This window comes from Lethenteron reissneri, chromosome 66, assembly GCF_015708825.2.
Source record: "Lethenteron reissneri isolate LAM-NWPU_2019-01 chromosome 66, ASM1570882v1, whole genome shotgun sequence".
NCBI classification, from domain to species: domain Eukaryota; kingdom Metazoa; phylum Chordata; class Hyperoartia; order Petromyzontiformes; family Petromyzontidae; genus Lethenteron; species Lethenteron reissneri.
In genome coordinates, this window is record NC_083844.1 from 308,127 (window position 1) to 327,680 (window position 19,554).

The 19,554-nt window shown below is 51.4% G+C and overlaps 1 pseudogene; it reads right to left on the reverse strand.

Annotated features, from left to right (window-relative positions):
- The window catches only part of LOC133359756 (oocyte zinc finger protein XlCOF6-like), a 21,113-nt pseudogene extending 9,569 nt beyond the window's left edge, over nucleotides 1-11,544 (reverse strand).
- Nucleotides 11,545-19,554: the final 8,010 nt, after the last annotated feature.

Below are 19,554 nucleotides of genomic sequence, written 5' to 3' on the forward strand. Positions count from 1 at the left end.
GGAGTATAGAGGGAGTGTGGAGTTACGTTGGATAGAGGGGAGTGTGGAGTTACGGTGAGAATAGAGGTGAGTTAGTGTGGATTCTGGTGAGAATAGAGGGAGGTTGGAGTTCCGGTGAGGAATAGAGGGAGAGTGGAGTTCCGGTGAGAAAGAGGGGATGTGGAGTTCTGGTTAGAATAGAGGGGAGTGTGGAGTTCCGATGAGAATAGAGGGGAGTGTGGAGTTCTGGTGAGAATAGAGGGGATGTGTGGAGTTCCGGTGAGAATAGAGGGCGAGTGATCGGAGTTAGTTCGGTGAGAATAGAGGGGAGTGTGGAGTTCCGGTGGAATAGAGGGGAGTGTGGAGTTCTAGGTGAGAATAGAGGGGGAGTGTGGAGAGTTCTGGTGAGAATAGAGGGGAGTTGTGGAATTCGGTGAGAATAGAGGGGAGTGTGGAAGTTCCGGTCGAGACTAGAGGGGAGTTGTGGAGTTCCGGTGAGTATAGAGGGGCAGTGTGGAGTTCGGTGGGAATAGAGGGAAGTGTGGAGTTCCGGTGGGAATAGAGGGAGTGTGGAGTTCTGGTGGGAATAGAGGGGCGTGTGGAGTTTCCGGTGGGAATAGAGGGGAGTGTGGCGTTCTGGTGGGAATAGCGGGGAGTGTGGAGTGGAGTTTCTGGTGTGAGAATAGAGGGAGTGTGGAGTTTCGGTTGGAATAGAGGGGAGTGTGGAGTTCGGTGAGAATAGAGGGGAGTGTGGAGTTTCTGGTGAGAATAGAGGGGTAGTGTGGAGTTCCGGTGAGAATAGAGGGGAGTGTGGAGTTCCTGGTGAGAATAGAGGGGAGTGTGGAGTTCTGGTGAGAATAGAGGGGAGTGTGGAGTTCCGATGAGAATAGAGGGGAGTGTGGAGTTCTGGTGAGAATAGAGGGGAGTGTGGAGTTCTGGTGAGAATAGAGGGGAGTGTGGAGTTCCGGTGAGAATAGAGGGGAGTGTGGAGTTCTGGTGAGAATAGAGGGGAGTGTGGAGTTCTGGTGGGAATAGAGGGGAGTGTAGAATTCCGGTGAGAATAGAGGGGAGCGTGGAGTTCTGGTGAGAATAGAGGGAAGTGTGGAGTTCTGGTGAGAATAGAGGGGAGTGTGGAGTTCCGGTGAGAATAGAGGGGAGCGTGGAGTTCTGGTGAGAATAGAGGGGAGTGCGGAGTTCTGGTGAGAATAGAGGGGAGTGTGGAATTCCGGTGAGAATAGAGGGGAGTGTGGAGTTCCGGTGAGAATAGAGGGGAGTGTGGAGTTCCGGTGAGTATAGAGGGGAGTGTGGAGTTCCGGTGGGAATAGAGGGAAGTGTGGAGTTCCGGTGGGAATAGAGGGGAGTGTGGAGTTCTGGTGGGAATAGAGGGGAGTGTGGAGTTCCGGTGGGAATAGAGGGGAGTGTGGAGTTCTGGTGGGAATAGAGGGGAGTGTGGAGTTTCGGTGAGAAGAGAGGGGAGTGTGGAGTTCCGGTTGGAATAGAGGGGAGTGTGGAGTTCTGGTGAGAATAGAGGGGAGTGTGGAGTTCCGATGAGAATAGAGGGGAGTGTGGCGTTCCGGTGAGAATAGAGGGGAGTGTGGAGTTCCTCTGCGTTAAACAGCAGAAGACAACGGCACAGTCTGGTTCTCCTACAACGCCGCGTGTTAGTTTGAACAACGCCGATTGGATGATATAACGCCATGAATGATGTGTAGGGGAACACGCTGTTTGTGACGCGGATGCGGATTGGACGCAACGCGAGCGAGCGAACGGAACGAGGTCGCAACGCGAGTAGGAACAAGCGGTTCTCCGTGCGGCTGCCTCGGCGTAGCGGCATCACGCGAGGAGGCATTGGGATGCTGCTGGATGCTGCTTCTAGACGCTACCCACGCGCCTCAGTCGTAGTCCGGCCTCTGTCTTACCCATCATCTCGCGTGTTGTCGCGGACCACGCTTCACCCCCTATAGTTTATATTATTTCTCCACAACGCGGTGTTCTTCAGGAACGCAACAACGACCACCACCTCTTCTTGGTTCTTTCTGTAAAGTCACGTAGAATGGAAATAATAAAATAAGAAAAATAAAACAATAAAATAATAGTTTTATTGTTATTATTTTATTATTAAATAAAAGTTTTATTATTGTATTATTAAATAATAAAAAATACACGGATTACTTTATTTTTATTACCTTATTGTTTCCAGGTGTGAAAACCACAGCAATAAATGGTTTTTGCTGTGGTTTTTGTAACCTGATGATGATTGATTGTGTTGTAATCGAAACGTCGTGTTAATTTGTTTCTTAATTTTTATTTTATTATTACCCATCTACGTGACTTTACCGAAAGAACCAAGAATATAGTAGATTTATTTTCACTTCACTTTACTTTTCCAGGTAAGGCCCCCACTGAGCTGTGTAGTAGCGACCTGGCTATCACAAATGACAGCAGCGCACCAAAGTGGCTCATCACGTGACATTCACAGCAGCCAAATACTCTGAACGCATGTTGAGATGTTAACTACCTCTCCTGGGATACAGCAGATCGTTAGTTCGATTCTGACCCTGACGCCTGCTGTATATTTTGAGTTTTTCGCGTCTCTCTATCTCTCTCTCCCCGTGGTCGTGTGGATTTTTCTCCAGGTCCTCCGGTTTTCCCCTCAACATTTAGAATCGAAATCACGCAATCAGAGAATTTGGCCGCTATAAATGTCCACACAATGAGAAGCCACTTCGTTGAGCTTTCATTTGTGATGGCCAGGTGGTCGCGTCTGATAAAAGAGCTTCTACGTATCCAGTTGGACCTTACTTGGTAAAATCCAAAAATAATTTTTGTTAGTTTAAGTATGTGTATATATAATTGTAAACAGAATCACAAACTAATGCTCAACTTTCTTAAACGTGTAAGAGTCAACGCGCGCCACCACCGTGCGACATCACGCGAGCAACCGGGACGACGCAGAGAATCTCTCAACCCTTTCCCGCGTCCGAGACGTCTGCAGAGTTGCAGGGTCGGTGGGTGTCACCGTTCACGGGGTGGGTGTCACCGTTCACGGGGTGAGCGTCACAGTTCACGGGGTGGGTGTTACGGTTCACGGGGTGGGCGTCACCGTTCACGGGGTGGGTGTCACCGTTCACGGGGTGGGCGTCACCGTTCACGGGGTGGGCGTCACCGTTCACGGGGTGGGCGTCACCGTTCACGGGGTGGGTGTCACGGTTCACGGGGTGGGTGCCACCGTTCACGGGGTGGGTGTTACGGTTCACGGGGTGGGCGTCACCGTTCACGGGGTGGGCGTCACCGTTCACGGGGTGGGTGTCACGGTTCACGGGGTGGGTGCCACCGTTCACGGGGTGGTAGTCACCATTCACGGGGTGGGTGTCACCGTTCACGGGGTGGGTGTCACCGTTCACGGGGTGGGTGTCACCGTTCACTGCAGAATCCCGCGAATCGAGCGAGCGGCTTGCCCTCGTTAATTCTATTTAGAGAGGCGCAGCAGCAGCAGCACTGTTGCTGTTGTTATAAAGACGTCGTTTGCTCACCGCAGAGAAGCGTAGCGACACGACCGCCGCCACTCTGCGCTAGCCGGCGCCAAAACTTTGCCACACTCCCTGCCCCGCGTGGCCCTGTGGGAGCCTCGGTACCGATAAAGTTACTTTAGTTTTTACTGCGTTTTGTTGTTCCGACAACGACGTTCACGCACGGCACACGGCGTCGTCGCAACAGCAAAGGTGAAGTTCACGCTGGGAACATTTTCAACGGGGGAGGCAGCAACAACACGCAGGGTGATCCAAGTGCAGATGCCCCACTCATACCTACACCCCCCCTCCCAACGCCCTCTCGGAATATTTTTTCAGACCGCAGGAATCCGATGAGCTATGAAGCTCTTCTTCGCAGATCTCCAGCCGTTCTACAGATGTCCTCTCATAGCAACCCCCCCACCTCCTCCCCGTAGCTTTCCTCTCAGCAGCAAAGTGAATAGCGCACAAGCGATGGCTCGGGGCTACGGTACTGAGTCAGAGGTCGCAAACGGGTTTTGATTCCTTACCCGTACCTGGCCGCACCAGCGTCGTAAACAGGTACCCGTACCTGGTATCGGGTACCTGATTGCGACCTCTGGGGTGAAGCCATGTTGCAGGCGCGGGTGGGTTGATTCTAGGAACTTGAATTGTGAGAAGAGACAAGACGTTGGGAAATGAGTGACAGTTACTCACCAGTGACCGTAGGGTACGGGTATCGTTTACCCGGTTGCGACCTCTGGACTGAGTGTTCGGAGATTTGCGAGCGGATGCCACCTTCGTCATCGGCCGCGGTTCAGTCTACCGCTGGATGGGTACGCACTGTATGTACTGTACGTACGTCGCACGGGGCAGGGCTACGAGACGGCACACGGTGCGCATGGAGACCGGCTGGAGACGTGCAGACAGGGGTATCTGTAGGTGGATCGCCCTGCGGTGCCCCCCTCTAGGGTAACAACAGTGCAGCTCTGCACGGGGGACTCTGCACACTCACACACACAGGGACCCCCAGGTGATGGGGAGGGAAGTGCAGTGGTTGGGACCTAGAACTCCGTACTTGCAATCGAGGGGTGGCCGAGTCGGTTTAATCTCGAACCCCCCACAGAATGTGAGGCAGGTGTAGGAGGATCCGTAGGTTTCCGTGTTCACATTCAAAATCAGTTTCAAGAGTGGCACAGCCTCGGCTAATCACGTGGCCTGTTGTGTAAAACTAATTCACAGCTCGGCGCTGTGCGCTTTTTGCTCAGGATGGCTGACTTTTCTGTTTTCACGGGAATGAGAAAATGCATTCTGGCCGGTGTGTGTTCTCTGGTGGCTGTGAAGAGTTGATAGCTGTGCAAACGCCTTCTCACACACGGTGCACTTGAACGGCTTCTCTCCCGTGTGTGTTCTCTGGTGGCTGTGAAGATGAGGTAGTTGTCCAAACGCCTTCTCACACACGGTGCACTTGAACGGCTTCTCTCCCGTGTGTGTTCTCTGGTGGCTGTGAAGATGAGGTAGTTGTCCAAACGCCTTCTCACACACGGTGCACTTGAACGGCTTCTCTCCCGTGTGTGTTCTCTGGTGGCTGTGAAGATGAGGTAGTTGTCCAAACGCCTTCTCACACACGGTGCACTTGAACGGCTTCTCTCCCGTGTGTGTTCTCTGGTGGCTGTGAAGATGTTGTAAATGTGCAAACTCCTTCTCACACACGGTGCACTTGAACGGCTTCTCTCCCGTGTGTGTTCTCTGGTGCCTGTGAAGATGTGATAGCCGTGCAAACGCCTTCTCACACACGGTGCACTTGAACGGCTTCTCTCCCGTGTGTGTTCTCTGGTGGCTGTGAAGATGAGGTAGTTGTCCAAACGCCTTCTCACACACAGTGCACTTGAACGGCTTCTCTCCCGTGTGTGTTCTCTGGTGTATCTTCAAGCTACTCTTGTAGTCTGTGCTGAATGAACATTGGTCACACTGATGACTTTTGTTACTGGGCTTAGAGGGGTGTCTCCTCTGCACGTGATTCTGTAGACTCGAGCGGCAGATGAACTGACGGTTGCAGTCAGGACACGGCAGCCTTGTGACCTCCACACCCACTCCACCTGCATCATCCCAGAGGAACAAGACACACGCGCACACACCAACATCTAGACATGAACACTCTTGCACACGTGTGTGTGTGTGTATATACAAAGGTAAAGGTCCCCAACAGACATAGACTATTGGGCAAGTGCTGTTTGCGAGTACCTATGAAGGCCGGCATGGCACACGAGGGAGTAGGTGGCCAACACCAGGCCCGGCCGCCTTTGTCTCTCCAGTGGCGATGTTTCCACATTTAAGCTAGGTACTCATTTGAGGCTGAGTCAACCTAGGGGAGGCCTAAATATTCACCACTGATGTTGGCCGTGAGTGGGAATCGAACTCAGGTGGCCGGGTTCGTAGTGCAGTGGGCTCCATTTATATACACACAAAGACAAAGAACCCCCGTATAGCCTGCATATACTTTTGGGACAAGTGCTGTTATCGGGCACCTATGAAAGCCAGCACGGCACACGAGTGGGAGGGTGGCCAGCACCACACATGGCCGCCTTTGTCTCCCCAATGGCGATGTTTACTACTACACACCACACCAGTTACTCATTTGCACCTTATCAGTGTGGGTGGTGCCTATCATCTCTGGTGAGTGGTGGCTATCATCTCTGGTGAGCAGTGGCTACCATCTCTCGTGAGTGGTGGCTATCATCTCTGGTGAGCGGTGGCTATCATCTCTGGTGAGCGGTGGCTATCATCTCTGGTGAGTGGTGGCTATCATCTCTGGTGAGTGGTGGCTATCAGCTCTGGTGAGTGGTGGCTATCATCTCTGGTGAGCGGTGGCTATCATCTCTGGTGAGTGGTGGCTATCAGCTCTGGTGAGTGGTGGCTATCATATTTGGTGAGTGGTGGCTATCATATCTGGTGAGTGGTGGCTATCATCACTGGTGATTGGTGGCTATCATCTCTGGTGAGTGGTGGCAATAGTCCCTGGTGAGTGGTGGCTACCATCTCTGGTGAGCAGTGGCTATCGTCTCTGGTGAGTGGTGGCTATCATCTCTGGTAATTGGTGGCTATCAACTCTGGTGAGTGGAGGCTATCATCTCTGGTGAGTGGTGGCTATCATCTCTGGTGAGTGGAGGCTATCATCTCTGGTGAGTGGTGGCTATCATCTGTGGTGAGTGGTGGCTATCATCTCTGGTGAGTGGTGGCTATCATCTCTGGTGAGTGGTGGCAATAGTCTCTGGTGAGTGGTGGCTGTCATCTCTGTTGAGTGGTGGCTATCATCTCTGGTAATTGGTGGCTATCAACTCTGGTGAGTGGAGGCTATCATCTCTGGTGAGTGGTGGCTATCATCTCTGGTGAGTGATGGCTATCGTCTTTGGTGAGGTGGCTATCATTTGGTCAGCGGTGGCTATCATCTCTGGTGAGTGGTGGCTATCATCTCTGGTGAGTGGTGGCTATCATCTCTGGTGAGCGGTGGCTATTATCTCTGGTGAGTGGTGGCTATCATCTCTGGTGAGTGGTGGCTATAGTCTGGTGATCATTGGCGAGTCTCTGGTGAGCGGTGCTCACAATGTTCCTCGTTTGGTGGAGGCTGCACGGGCTGCAGGTCTCTGGCGGTGGCCCTGGGAGCCATCTCGTTGCTGCTGCTGTTGCTGCTGCGGCGTCGCGAGGGCCCGGCCTCGCAGGCGATGCCCAGCTCCTGGGCGAACTCCTCGCCGTACCAGACCAGCAGCTCAGAGCCGGGCCCCACGGCACGGAACGTGCGGTAGTAAATCTGCCCCCGGTGCTGGAAGGCCACCAGGTTCTGCTCCTGCTCATTCCTCGCGCAGTTGACGAACCTGCGCGGGCAGACGCGGGGGCGGGGTGGGCGCCGTTAGCGAGCGCCTATTAAGGGCCGGCACTGGGCGCTATGTGGGGGTGGTGTGGCTGGAACCATGCTCCAAGGGGAGGCCTGGGGTTGGTCTCTGCAGTGGTTCTGGTCTCTGTGTGTAGTGGTTCTGGTCACTGTGTGTAGTGGTTCTGGTCTCTGTGTGGTGGTTCTGGTCTCTGTGTGTAGTGGTTCTGGTCTCTGTGTGTGATGGTTCTGGTCACTGTGTGTGGTGGTTCTGGTCTCTGTGTGTGGTGGCTCTGGTCTCTGTGTGTGGTGGTTCTGGTCACTGTGTGTGGTGGTTCTGGTCTCTGTGTGTGGTGGTTCTGGTCTCTGTGTGTGATGGTTCTGGTCACTGTGTGTGGTGGTTCTGGTCTCTGTGTGTAGTGGTTCTGGTCTCTGTGTGTAGTGGTTCTGGTCTCTGTGTGTAGTGGTTCTGTTCACTGTGTATGGTTCTGGCCTCTGTGTGTAGTGGTTCTGGTCACAGTGTGTGGTGGTTCTGGTCTCTGTGTGTAGTGGTTCTGGTCACAGTGTGTGGTGGTTCTGGTCTCTGTGTGTGGTGGTTCTGTTCACTGTGTATGGTTCTGGCCTCTGTGTGTAGTGGTTCTGGTCTCTGTGTGTGGTGGTTCTGGTCTCTGTGTGTAGTGGTTCTGGTCACTGTGTGTGGTGGTTCTGGTCTCTGTGTGTAGTGGTTCTGGTCTCTGTGTGTGGTGGTTCTGGTCACTATGTGTGGTTCTGGCCTCTGTGTGTAGTGGTTCTGGTCTCTGTGTGTGGTGGTTCTGGTCTCTGTGTGTGGTGGTTCTGGTCTCTGTGTGTAGTGGTTCTGGCCTCTGTGTGTAGTGGTTCTGGTTTCTGTGTGTAGTGGTTCTGGTCTCTGTGTGTAGTGGTTCTGGTCTCTGTGTTGTGGTCCTTAAGACAAGAATAACCTCATCCAGTTTGATTTAGATTCATCTTGAGCATCAACATATTCACGATCCTTTTTGTTTTTGTAAATCTGAAACACACACGCACACGAGCAGATCCCCGGATAATTAATGTGAGTTGGACTGTAAGTTGAACTTCTTTCGTACCGTACGTAGCCAACCGTGCTGATCGGAGGTGCGGGGGAAGGACAACAAACTAAACACTAAAAGCAGTTCTATAGAAATGCATTTTCAATCTACAAGATTTAAAAGTGCATAGCTCCCAGTGGCTTCCTAATATTGCAAGGAAGAGCCTTCCAGACGGCCGCAGAAGTGCATCTGTAAGCGCCGCGCCATGCGGTGACCACCGTCTTTGCTGTGTGTTACAAGTTCAAATAATTACGTTAATTTTTGGGTCTCTCTGTGATTCTGGGGGTCTTTGGGTGAGTCTCTAGGTCTCTGTACGAGTCTCTGGGTCTCTGTGCGAGTCTCTAGGGTATCTGTGCGACTCTGGGTCTCTGTGTGAGACTGTGGGTCTCTGTGCGATTCTCTTGGTCTCTGTGCGAGTCTCTGGGTCTCTGTGTGAGACTGTGGATCTCTCTGTGCGATTCTCTGAGCATCTGTGTGAGTATCTGGGTCTCTCTGTGTGAGTCTCTGGGTCTCTGTGTGAGTCTGTGTGTCCCACTGTGAGTCTCTGGGTCTCTGTTCAAGTCTCTAGGTCTCTGTGCAAGTCTGTGGGTCTCTCTATGCGAGTCTCTGGGTCTCTGTGTGAGTCTGTGGGTGACTGTGTGAGGCTATGGGTCTCTGTGCGAGTCTATGAGTCTCTGTGTGAATCTATGGGTCTCTGTGCGAGTCTATAGGTCTCTGTGCGAGTCTATGGGTCTCTGTGCGAGTCTATGGGTCTCTGTGTGAGTCTATGGGTTTCTGTGCGAGTCTATGGGTCTCTGTGTGAGTCTATGGGTCTCTCTGTGCCAGTCTCTAGATCTCTGTGTAAGTCTGTGGGTGACTGTGTGAGGCAATGGGTTTCTCTGCATCTCCTTCACGAGCCTCCTCTCCACACACACGATGATGATGTAGGAATAGGAGGAGGCTGCAGCAGTGGCAGTGGCAGCAGCAGCAGCTCACCAGCCAGCAGTACTCGCTCACGGGGTTCTCCTCAGACACCTCTCCCTGGTAGGGCCCAAACATCACCCCCTTGGGCAGCTTCTTCCTGTTGCTCCACACCCCGAGGCCGGCGCCGGCGATGGAGGAGGCGCCGACGGTGAGGCCCTGGGGCAGGCTGAGCCGGGCCCTGTTGGCCACTCCCGTGGCCACGGCCGCGTCCGCGATGAACTCTGGCGGGCCGTGCACGGAGCACTCCGCCAGGTAGAAATCCCTGCACAGCTCGCAGACTGAGAGCCACAGCAGCAGCAGCGGGAGGAGGGCGAACCGCAGTAGTAACAGCAGCAGCAGCAGTGGCACTGTGAGAGGGTGAGAGGGTGAGGAGCGCTCCAGACAGATGCCTCCTTTCCTCCCTCTCTGCATTGTGAACTTCTTTAGCTCGCTCATCGGAGATGTAAACCCTGTCACCCTCCCTGCTCCCTCCCTGCATCCCTGAGTGAGGGAGCAAAAGACAGGGAGGTAAGTGAGAGTGCGAGAAAGGGAGCGTGTGAGAGGGAGGGAAAGGGAGAGAGAGTGAGAGGGAGCAGGTGGAATATATCGAGTGAGAGCGCGGGAGCAATAGAGAGAGATAGGAGAGAGTGTGAGAAAGTTAGAGTAAGGGGCCGTCCATAAATGACGTCATGCACCTAGGGGGGTGGGGGGGTCAGACATTTGTGACGATGTGTGAGGAACCACAGACAACACGTTCTACTTAATTAAATACTTTTTAATAAATGTTTTCTCCTATAACATCAGACTGCAGTGCCACATTAAATATGCACTACAATGACAATAGTTTGAAGCGATTTTAAGCATATTAAATGAGCTTTGTGACGTCACATTTGAGGGGGGGGTCTGACTTTTTGTGATGTCGTGTGATGGGGGGGAGGGGGGTCCAAAATCGCGTGACGCCATTAATGGACGGCCCTAAGAGAGTGTGAGAAAGTGACATTGTGAGAGAGTGTGTGAGAAAGTGAGAGAGAGAGAGTGAGAGGGAGCAGGGGGTCTCACAGAAGAAGTCGTCGTCCTGGGGCTCCTCCACCTCTGTGTAGACTTTCCTCTCGCGCGGGCGCAGGCCGTAGCGAGAGCGAGCGCTGCGCGACACCGCCACAGCCTGGGCGGAGGCCGGCGGCACGGAGGAGCCTGCAGGCAAACACGGCGAGATGTTGACTACCTCTCGTGGTATACGGGAGGTCGTGGGTTCCATCCCGACCCTGATGAAGCCTGCAGTATATTTGGAGTCTGCGTGTCTCACTCTCCTCCGTGGCGAGATGTTAACTCCCTCGCATGGTCTACAGGAGGTCGTGGGTTCCATCCCGACTGTATAGTTTACAACATGTTACCCTATTTGTATTTTTGTATTTTTAGATTGTATATTATGGCTAGTTTACATTTTATATTGTACACTTATTCACAATTTTACATACTTTAGCCCCTTAGTATTAGTTAGACTTTGTAATTTTAGTATAGTTTGACTGTATACCACTCATTTCAGTTTTAAGATTCCTACATGTTGAATGTATGCACCTTCCGGCCATAGTAAATTCCTTGTCTGTGCAAACTTTCATGGCGAATACCTCCCCGTGGTTGCGTGGATTTTTCTCCGGGTCCTCCGTTTTTTTCCCTCGACATATAGAACCAACGTCATGCGTTGAGAGTATTTGGCTGCTATAAATGTCCACGTAATGACGATGATGACAAGTCACTTCGTTGAGCTCTTATTTGTGATAGCCAGTCGCTTCTGAAAAACAGCTACACAGCTCAGTGGGGCACACCCTGGTTGCTAATCCTGCATAATGCACGGGCATAAGTAGTACTAATCACATACCTGCATTTCCCATATCCCCTCCCTTTGATGCTGCTAGTCCTGCATAATGCACGGGCATAAGTAGTACTAATCACATACCTGCATTTCCCATATCCCCTCCCTTTGATGCTGCTAATCCTGCATAATGCACGGGCATAAGTAGTACTAATCACATACCTGCATTTCCCATATCCCCTCCCTTTGATGCTGCTAATCCTGCATAATGCACGGGCATGAGTAGTACTAATCACATACCTGCATTTCCCATAAATATGCTAAATGCCTCTTGATATGCATATTCTTTTGTCAAGGCGCTCTTTTCCCCCCTTCCAACCCAGCTTATATATATGCTCCAAGCACGTGTGCTGTATCATTCAGACGCTGTCGCCTCGACAGACCTGGTTTTCACCTGAGGACGGCTGCTTGCGTTGTGGCCGAAACGTCGTGAGAATTGTTTTGTTATGTTTTATTTTTATTATTTTATTACTTCCCTTCTACGTGACTTTACCGAAAGAACCAATAAGAAAAATAAACATCGTTTAGTTCATAGGCTGCATCAGTACCAGCAGCAGCCCTGACAGGAGCACATGTAGCAGTAGCATCAACAGCAGTGGCGACTTCCATCAGCACTAACAGAAGATTGCGGAGTTCCGGTGAGAATAGAGGGGAGCGTGGAGTTCCGGTGAGAATAGAGGGGAGTGTGGAGTTCCGGTGGGAATAGAGGGGAGTGTGGAGTTCCGGTGGGAATAGAGGGGAGTGTGGAGTTCTGGTGAGAATAGAGGGGAGTGTGGAGTTCTGGTGGGTATAGAGGGGAGTGTAGAATTCCGGTGAGAATAGAGGGGAGTGTGGGGTTCCGGTGAGAATAGAGGGGAGCGTGGAGTTCTGGTGAGAATAGAGGGGAGTGTGGAGTTCCGGTGAGAATAGAGGGGAGTGTGGAGTTGCGGTGGGAATAGAAATCACCGCTGCAGGCTACGCACCTCCACGTATCCTCTGGAGCGCCACCCTCAGGGCCTCCTTGCAGGCGGTGGCTCTGCGCTCCAGCCTGAACATCGCCATCCTGGCCTTGTGCACCTCCCTCAGCTCAAATCCCCTGAACTCCTCCTCCTCCTGCTGCTGCTCCTCCTCCACGCCCTGCAAGATGCTCCACACGTACTCCAGGGCTTCCGCTTTAGTCTGAGCGGAGGGGGCGGTGGGGTGAGGGGGCGGAGGGGGTGTGGGGGGCGGAGTTGGTGCGGTGACCAGCGGTGGCTAGGAGATGTTAACTCCCTCGCCTGGTACGCAGGAGGTCGCGGGTTCCATCTCGACCCTGACACCTCATCGGATTCCTCCAGTACAATACATATTTTAATTCTGATATTCTGAATCTGTAAATCTGATTCCATACATCAAGCAGAACCATGCCGTCATGCTGAACCTCGGTGGGTATGGCAGGCCATGCCTCTTCACAACTCAACTAATTAATAAACTAATTATAATAATGTAGTGGACACCGTGACGACAGAGACAGTTGAAGTAGAGGCAACCCATATTTATTAACTCTGAGCCCGTTACAGCTTCACACTTGAAGAGGTAACGGCCTCTTCACCCGTTCTCTCAAGGGAGCTAACTCCCCAAGCTAACTCACCGACTCCCCACCAATACTACGACCCTCCTCTCAAGGAGACTACCTGACCTGGCCCAGCCAAGGCACAGGTCCCGACCACCAGCCACACGAATCCGGCCCTTACAAGGACATCAGCCTTCGCGGCTCTGGGGTCGCACCACTGGCTTGCTCTGCCCGGCCTTTAGAAGGACAGCGGGTCAGAGGAGTCCCAGGGTCTAGCTAGCTGGACTTCAGCTGGTTCTTCGTCCTTGGCTTGTTCGAACTAACTCTCTCCTCTCAGAGTCTCGCCTTTTATACGATTCCCCACTGAGGGGCGGGGTTCTGTGGGATCACACACACCCCACAGCCCCCTCCCCTCGGGAGGGGCCCCGGCTAGGGATATCACAACCGCCCCGCACAGGTAAGTAATGGGAGTTAACCGGAGCTGGTGTGCGCGCGTTCCAATACCACCACCACCACAATAATGACGCACGTCTCTGGTATAATTATATAGAAATTACTTTTATAACACAGACCAGTGGAACATTTTTTTGTACTTTTCGTAACAGCTATTTTCATTGGAGTATATGACAGGTGAGGCTCTGCCTCGCCCGTCTCCCCTGACCGCACGTCCCTGGTATAGCAGTGTCTAGTAGTATGTATGTACGTTGAATGTCTTTGTCACCGTACGTAGCCAACCTCGCTAATGGGAGGTGCGGGGGAAGGACAACAAACTAAAGACAACAGCAGCAGCAGCTGTAACGAGAGGAGTGCCGTGCGCTGTGCACAGAGACCTTGCGCTTGCTGGGAGCTGCCCTCGCGTGAGACTCTCCCACGGTGGCCCAGCGTGAAGCAGCCCCCTTGCCTCCTCCTGCGTGAACACACGCACACACGTGAACACACGCACACACGTGAACACACGCACACACGTGAACACACGCACACACGTGAACACACGTGTGAACACAGGACACGCATGAACATATGCAAGGACAAAGCTCCCCCGTATAGCCTTAACAGACTGTAGGGGCAAGTGCTGTAGTGAGCACCTATGAAGGCCAGAACGGTACACGAGGGGGTGGGTGGCCAGCACCACGCCCGACCGTCTTTGTCTCCCCAGTGGTGATGTTTACACACCGCACCAGGTACTCAGTTGAGGCTGAGCCGACATAGGGGAGGCACAGGACCGGTTCAAATAATCGTCACTGGTGTTGACCGTGAGCGGGAATCGAACCCGGGTCGCCGGGTTCATAGCGCAGCGCGCTAACCGCTACACTACCGCTCCCCATATGCACACGCGTTAACACACGCACACACGTGTGAACACACGGAAATGCATTAACACACACACGTGTGAACACACCCACACGCGTATTTATGCATGCAAACATTTACTCACTCACATATTTACCAAAAAGTCAATGATCTCCCCTGTGCCGCCTTAACAGACTGTTGTCACAGGACAGAACCAGGTGCCATGCCATGGGTTGACTGTTGTGCCAGGCTAGGTGCAGGTCACGAGACGGACCCTGCAGGTGCCATAGGTTTACTGAGATGACTGCCAGATGCACCACCTGTGCCCGCGACTGTGCCAACTCGGTCCACAATTAAAAAGATGCCCCGTGTAGCCTTCACAGACTGTTGCGGTCAAGTGCTGTCAGCAAGCAGCATCTACGAAGGCCAGCACGGCACACGGGGGGATGGGCAGCTAGCAACACGCCCGACCGTCTTTGTCAACCTAGGGGAGGCTCAGGACCGGTTCGGATCGTCGTCACGGGTGTTGACCGTGAGCGGGCATTTAACTTGGTTCCGCTGGTGATTACAACCAGCTTCATCAAGCGAGTCTACAGGGGTCTCTGCGTGAGTCTACAGGGGGTCTCTGTGTGAGTCTACAGGGGTCTCTGCGTGAGTCTACAGGGGGTCTCTGTGAGTCTACAGGGGTCTCTGTGTGAGTCTACAGGGGTCTTTGTGTGAGTCTTCAGGGGGTCTCTGTGTGAGTCTACAGGGGGTTTCTGTGTGAGTCTACAGGGGTCTCTGCGTGAGTCTACAGGGGGTCTCTGTGTGAGTCTACAGGGGGTTTCTGTGTGAGTCTACAGGGGTCTCTGTGTGAGTCTACAGGGGGTCTCTGTGTGAGTCTACAGGGGTCTGTGTGAGTCTACAGGGGGTCTCTGTGTGAGTCTACAGGGGGTCTCTGTGTGAGTCTACAGGGGGTCTCTGTGTGAGTCTACAGGGGGTCTCTGTGTGAGTCTACAGGGGGTCTCTGCGTGAGTCTACAGGGGGTCTCTGCGTGAGTCTACAGAGGGTCTCTGTGTGAGTCTACAGGGGGTCTCTGTGTTAGTCTACAGGGGGTATCTGTGTGAGTCTATAGGGGTCTCTGCGTGAGTCTACAGGGGGTCTCTGCGTGAGTCTACAGGGGGTCTCTGCGTGAGTCTACAGGGGGTCTCTGTGTGAGTCTACAGGGGGTCTCTGTGTGAGTCTACAGGGGTCTCTGTGTGAGTCTACAGGGGGTCTCTGCGTGAGTCTACAGGGGGTCTCTGTGTGAGTCTACAGGGGGTCTCTGCGTGAGTCGAGAGGGGGTCTCTGTGTGAGTCTACATGGGTCTCTGTGTGAGTCTACAGGGGTCTCTGTGTGATTCTACACGGGGTCTCTTTGTGAGTCTTCAGGGGGTTTCTGCGTGAGTATACAGGGGGCCTCTGTGTGAGTCTACAGGGGTCTCTGTGTGAGTCTACAGGGGGTCTCTGTGTGAGTCTACAGGGGGTCTCTGCACGGTCTGCAAGCGCCCTTTTACGTTTGCCTCTTCGTGCTCCGTGCATCGCCACCTCCTTCCTCTTCCTCCTCCCCGTCCACTCCTCGTCGGAGTCGCTCGACCGCCCGCACTCCGCTCCATTCCCCCTCGCCCTGCGCTTGCCGCGTGCGCGCATGAACTCGGGCTGGGCCGGGTTCATCCCTGCGCAAGGAGGCAGTCGGTCATTGTTATTTGTACGTATTGGCAGTACACCCGTGCAGCATAGCAACACACCGGGTCCTCGTAACACAGTCGTGACGATGTGATTACTATCAGAGCGTGTTTGTTTGCGTGTTCAACACAAGTACGCGTGGTTAATGCAGTAACTTGATCCCTTGCAAAAAGGAATCATCTATTTGGTGTGTGAACATCTTAACAGCTCCCGTTTTATTGCCAGAAAGGGTAAAACCGATTCCTATTTTTTATACTTTGATTCTGGCAAAAAGGTCCAATGATATAGCTACTCACCCCGAGCTATAAATGCTCTTGACACTGCATTGTCTTTGTACTGGTCGCCTTTTGGTGTTGTTCTCTGGTCTGACACTGGTGAGACTAGGCCATGAAGAAGGCTGTCTCTGGGGTAGACCAATCAGTATCAAAGACAATGATTAAATGTTATCAGAGAGTGTTTGTTTGCGTGTTCAGTACACGTGGTTAATGCAGTAACCTGATTCCTTGCAAAAGCTATAATCTATCTGGTGTTTGAACATCTTAACACCTCCTGTTTCATTCCCATAAAGAGTAAAACCGATTCTTATTTTTCATAGTCCCGACGATGTCGCCGTTGCCCCTTGAGTGAGCTGCAGGACTCTCCATCAGAAGTTGCACTCAGATTCAGCAGCCGCGTCCCCCATTCCGAACGTGCGGTGGCGACACCACGAGTCGTATCGAGGCACCGTCCGACCGAGTCTCTAGGGGCACGAGGAGTCCAATCTTGCCACTGGAGCACGGAGCAGCCGATCGTCATCAGACTGGGCGCCGCTGTACGGCAACAGACTGCGAAGCTTCGTGTTCAGTGCTGCTCATGTCACGTTCCGTCTTCCCACCGCTTTGGCATCACGACAACTGATTTTGACGCACCACCACCACCCCAAAATATCCTTCTGTCTGGGGTCTCGAATCGCGAAGAAATAAATAACTTTTGCCAAAAATGTGATGATTATTTCATACAGCGCAACGGTGTACCGCTACTACGTTCATTTATATTATTTGGCTGCTACAATAACCCCAAGCAATACAGTAAACACGATAGGAGTGCAAAGTATAGAAAAGGTAAACAAATTACACACACACAAAATACATTTTTTTGTAAATATTCTTTGGTTCTTTTGGCAAAGTCACGTAGATAGAAAAATAAAGTGAATAAAAATAATCAAAAACCACAAAAACGTTCATCCTCACTGATGTTGCTGACTGGTATCTTAGCGCTTTTGAGGGTTGCAGCAATTTCAGATCTTGTAACGTCTGCAGCGATGCGCCCCAAACCCTTAAGAGCGACATCGACCTGGGCAATAACGTCATCCACTGGAATGTGTTTGGGGGTGACTGAGAAGTTCAACCCTTTAGCCAAAACCGACTTTAGACCATCGCACATTGGGCTATTACTCAGATTAATAACAACCTTGTCAACGTCTAACCTTTTAACGTGTGGATCTGGTTTCTTGTTAGAAAGGAGGTTGAACTCGAAAATCAGATCTTTACATTTCGCTGACATTGTAGTGGCTGATTAAGCGGTCATGTTATCTACATGTTCCCAATCAGATGTCGACATTTTTCCCGTCAATGTTAAGTGTGATTTCAAGAGTGTCTTGTCTACATGATCTAGTTCAGTATGGAGCAGTCTAATTCTCTCTGAGATCAGGGCCAAGCTCGCCCTGAACAAAATTCGTCTGGCATTGGAAGATGTGACTGCAGCAGAAATCAGTGTCAATGAGATCGGTATTACGTTAGAGTCACGGCATCTCTTCAGAAATGTGAGTGACTCGATCAGATGAACTTTCTTGTCACGGAGATTGTTAAAAGATCTCATGGTTATGTGGAAACCCTCCCAATAGAGGCAGTTCAAATGATACAAATTAAGTGAATAAAAAATTATAAAAATAAGACACTAATTAGACTGCTCCATAAAAAAAACACTAATGTATACATTTCAATTTAAAGCTTTCGTGACTGCAGGGATTCATCTTCTTGGTTCTTTCGGTAAAGTCACGTAGAAGGGAAATAATAAAATATTAAAAAGAAAACATTAAAATTGTATTTTAATAATTGTATTTTATGTTTTTTTCCCTTCTATGTGACTTTACCGAAAGAACCAAGAAGACTAATGTATAACTCAAAAGTTTTGATTATACATGAGTGCTTTATCATTTTTATTATTCACTTTATTTTTATTCTAGTTTTTCTATCTACGTCACTTTATCGAAAGAACCAAAGAATATGAATTCCTGCAGTCACGAAAGTTTTAAGTCAAAATAAACTATTTTTGTAAATGTTGTGGGTTTACTCTCCAACATTATGAATCCGTAGGTAAAAAATAAAATTTAAATTAATAAAAGTACTTTTATAAATTTTAATTTTACTTTGATTAATTTTAATTTTATTTTTTACCTACGTGACTAGAATTATGAATCCGATGAGCTATGAAGCTCTTTTTCATAGATGTCCCATAGGGGGCACGGGGTCAGAAAGTTACAACACAAAACACAAACACGATAGGCGTGCAAAGTAGAGTAAAGGTAAACAAATCATTAAACTAAAACTAAATCTATTTTTACTTCACCAGGTGAAGTCCACTGAGCTATTGGCTCCGTCTTCAGAAGCGACCTGGCTGCCACAAACGACAGCTCAACCAAGTGGCTTACCACGTGGACATTTATAGCAGCAGACAAATACTCTAAACGCGTGATGTTGATTCTACAAGTGGAGCAAAAACCCGGAGGACCGGGATCTAACCCACGACCTCCTGTAGACCATGAGAGGTAGTTAACATCTCACCGGGGAGAGACACACGCAGACTCCAGATATATGACAGGCATCGTCAGGGTCGGGATCGAACCCACGACCTCCTGTAGACCAGGCGAGTTAGTTAACATCTCGCCACCATGGCGCCCCATGCATGCCACTCTGCTACGACGTCTTGGTCTCATCATTATAATCACTGCGACAATTAGTTGAGTTGCGAAGAGGCTCGGCCTGCCGTACCCACCAGAGGTTCAGCAGGACGGCGTGGTTCTGCTTGATGTTCCTGTAGCGCCGCTTCTCGCACTCGGCCAGATCGCTCCACTCGGCCTTGGTGAAGAAGCCTCTGATGTCTCGGAAGTCGCCCATCTCCTGCTGCTGCTGCTGAGGCGCAGAGACACGGAGGGACGAGACGCGGACGACGGTCAGATGCAGTCACGGAGATGGAGTCACATGGAGACAGAGTCACAGGGAGACAGAGTCACAGGGAGACGAGACTAAGATCCCCCGTGTGGCCTTAACAGACCTGTCGGAAGGCGAGGTAACTCTACCTCAAGCGATGTAATATAACGTTAGGTCGAGGTAACATTACCTCAGGCAGAGGTAAAATTACGTCAGCCAAGGTAACATTACCTCACCTGAGGTAACATCACCTCAGATGACGGTAACATCACCTCAGGTAAATGTAAACATACTTGAAGGTAATCCGAACGTGTTCACATCACTTCAGCTAATGTTCATATTTTTACGCTAATATCGTAAATCGTCACGTGGTTAAATCGTTAAACACAACGCTCGCGTGACGTCACCCCCTCAGTGTCGAGCCGTCGACACTTCACGCGGCAGCCTCGAAGTGCACCCAGCCTGGCACAGGCGCCGTGGTGACGTCACCGTCACTGGTGGCCAATGGCGGCGATTGGCGGTGGTGGGAGGGGAGTGGGGGGGGGTGATGGGGTGGGGGGAGTGGGGGGGGTTTATTATCGGAGTCGCAAAAGTTGCTACAAATGCTACG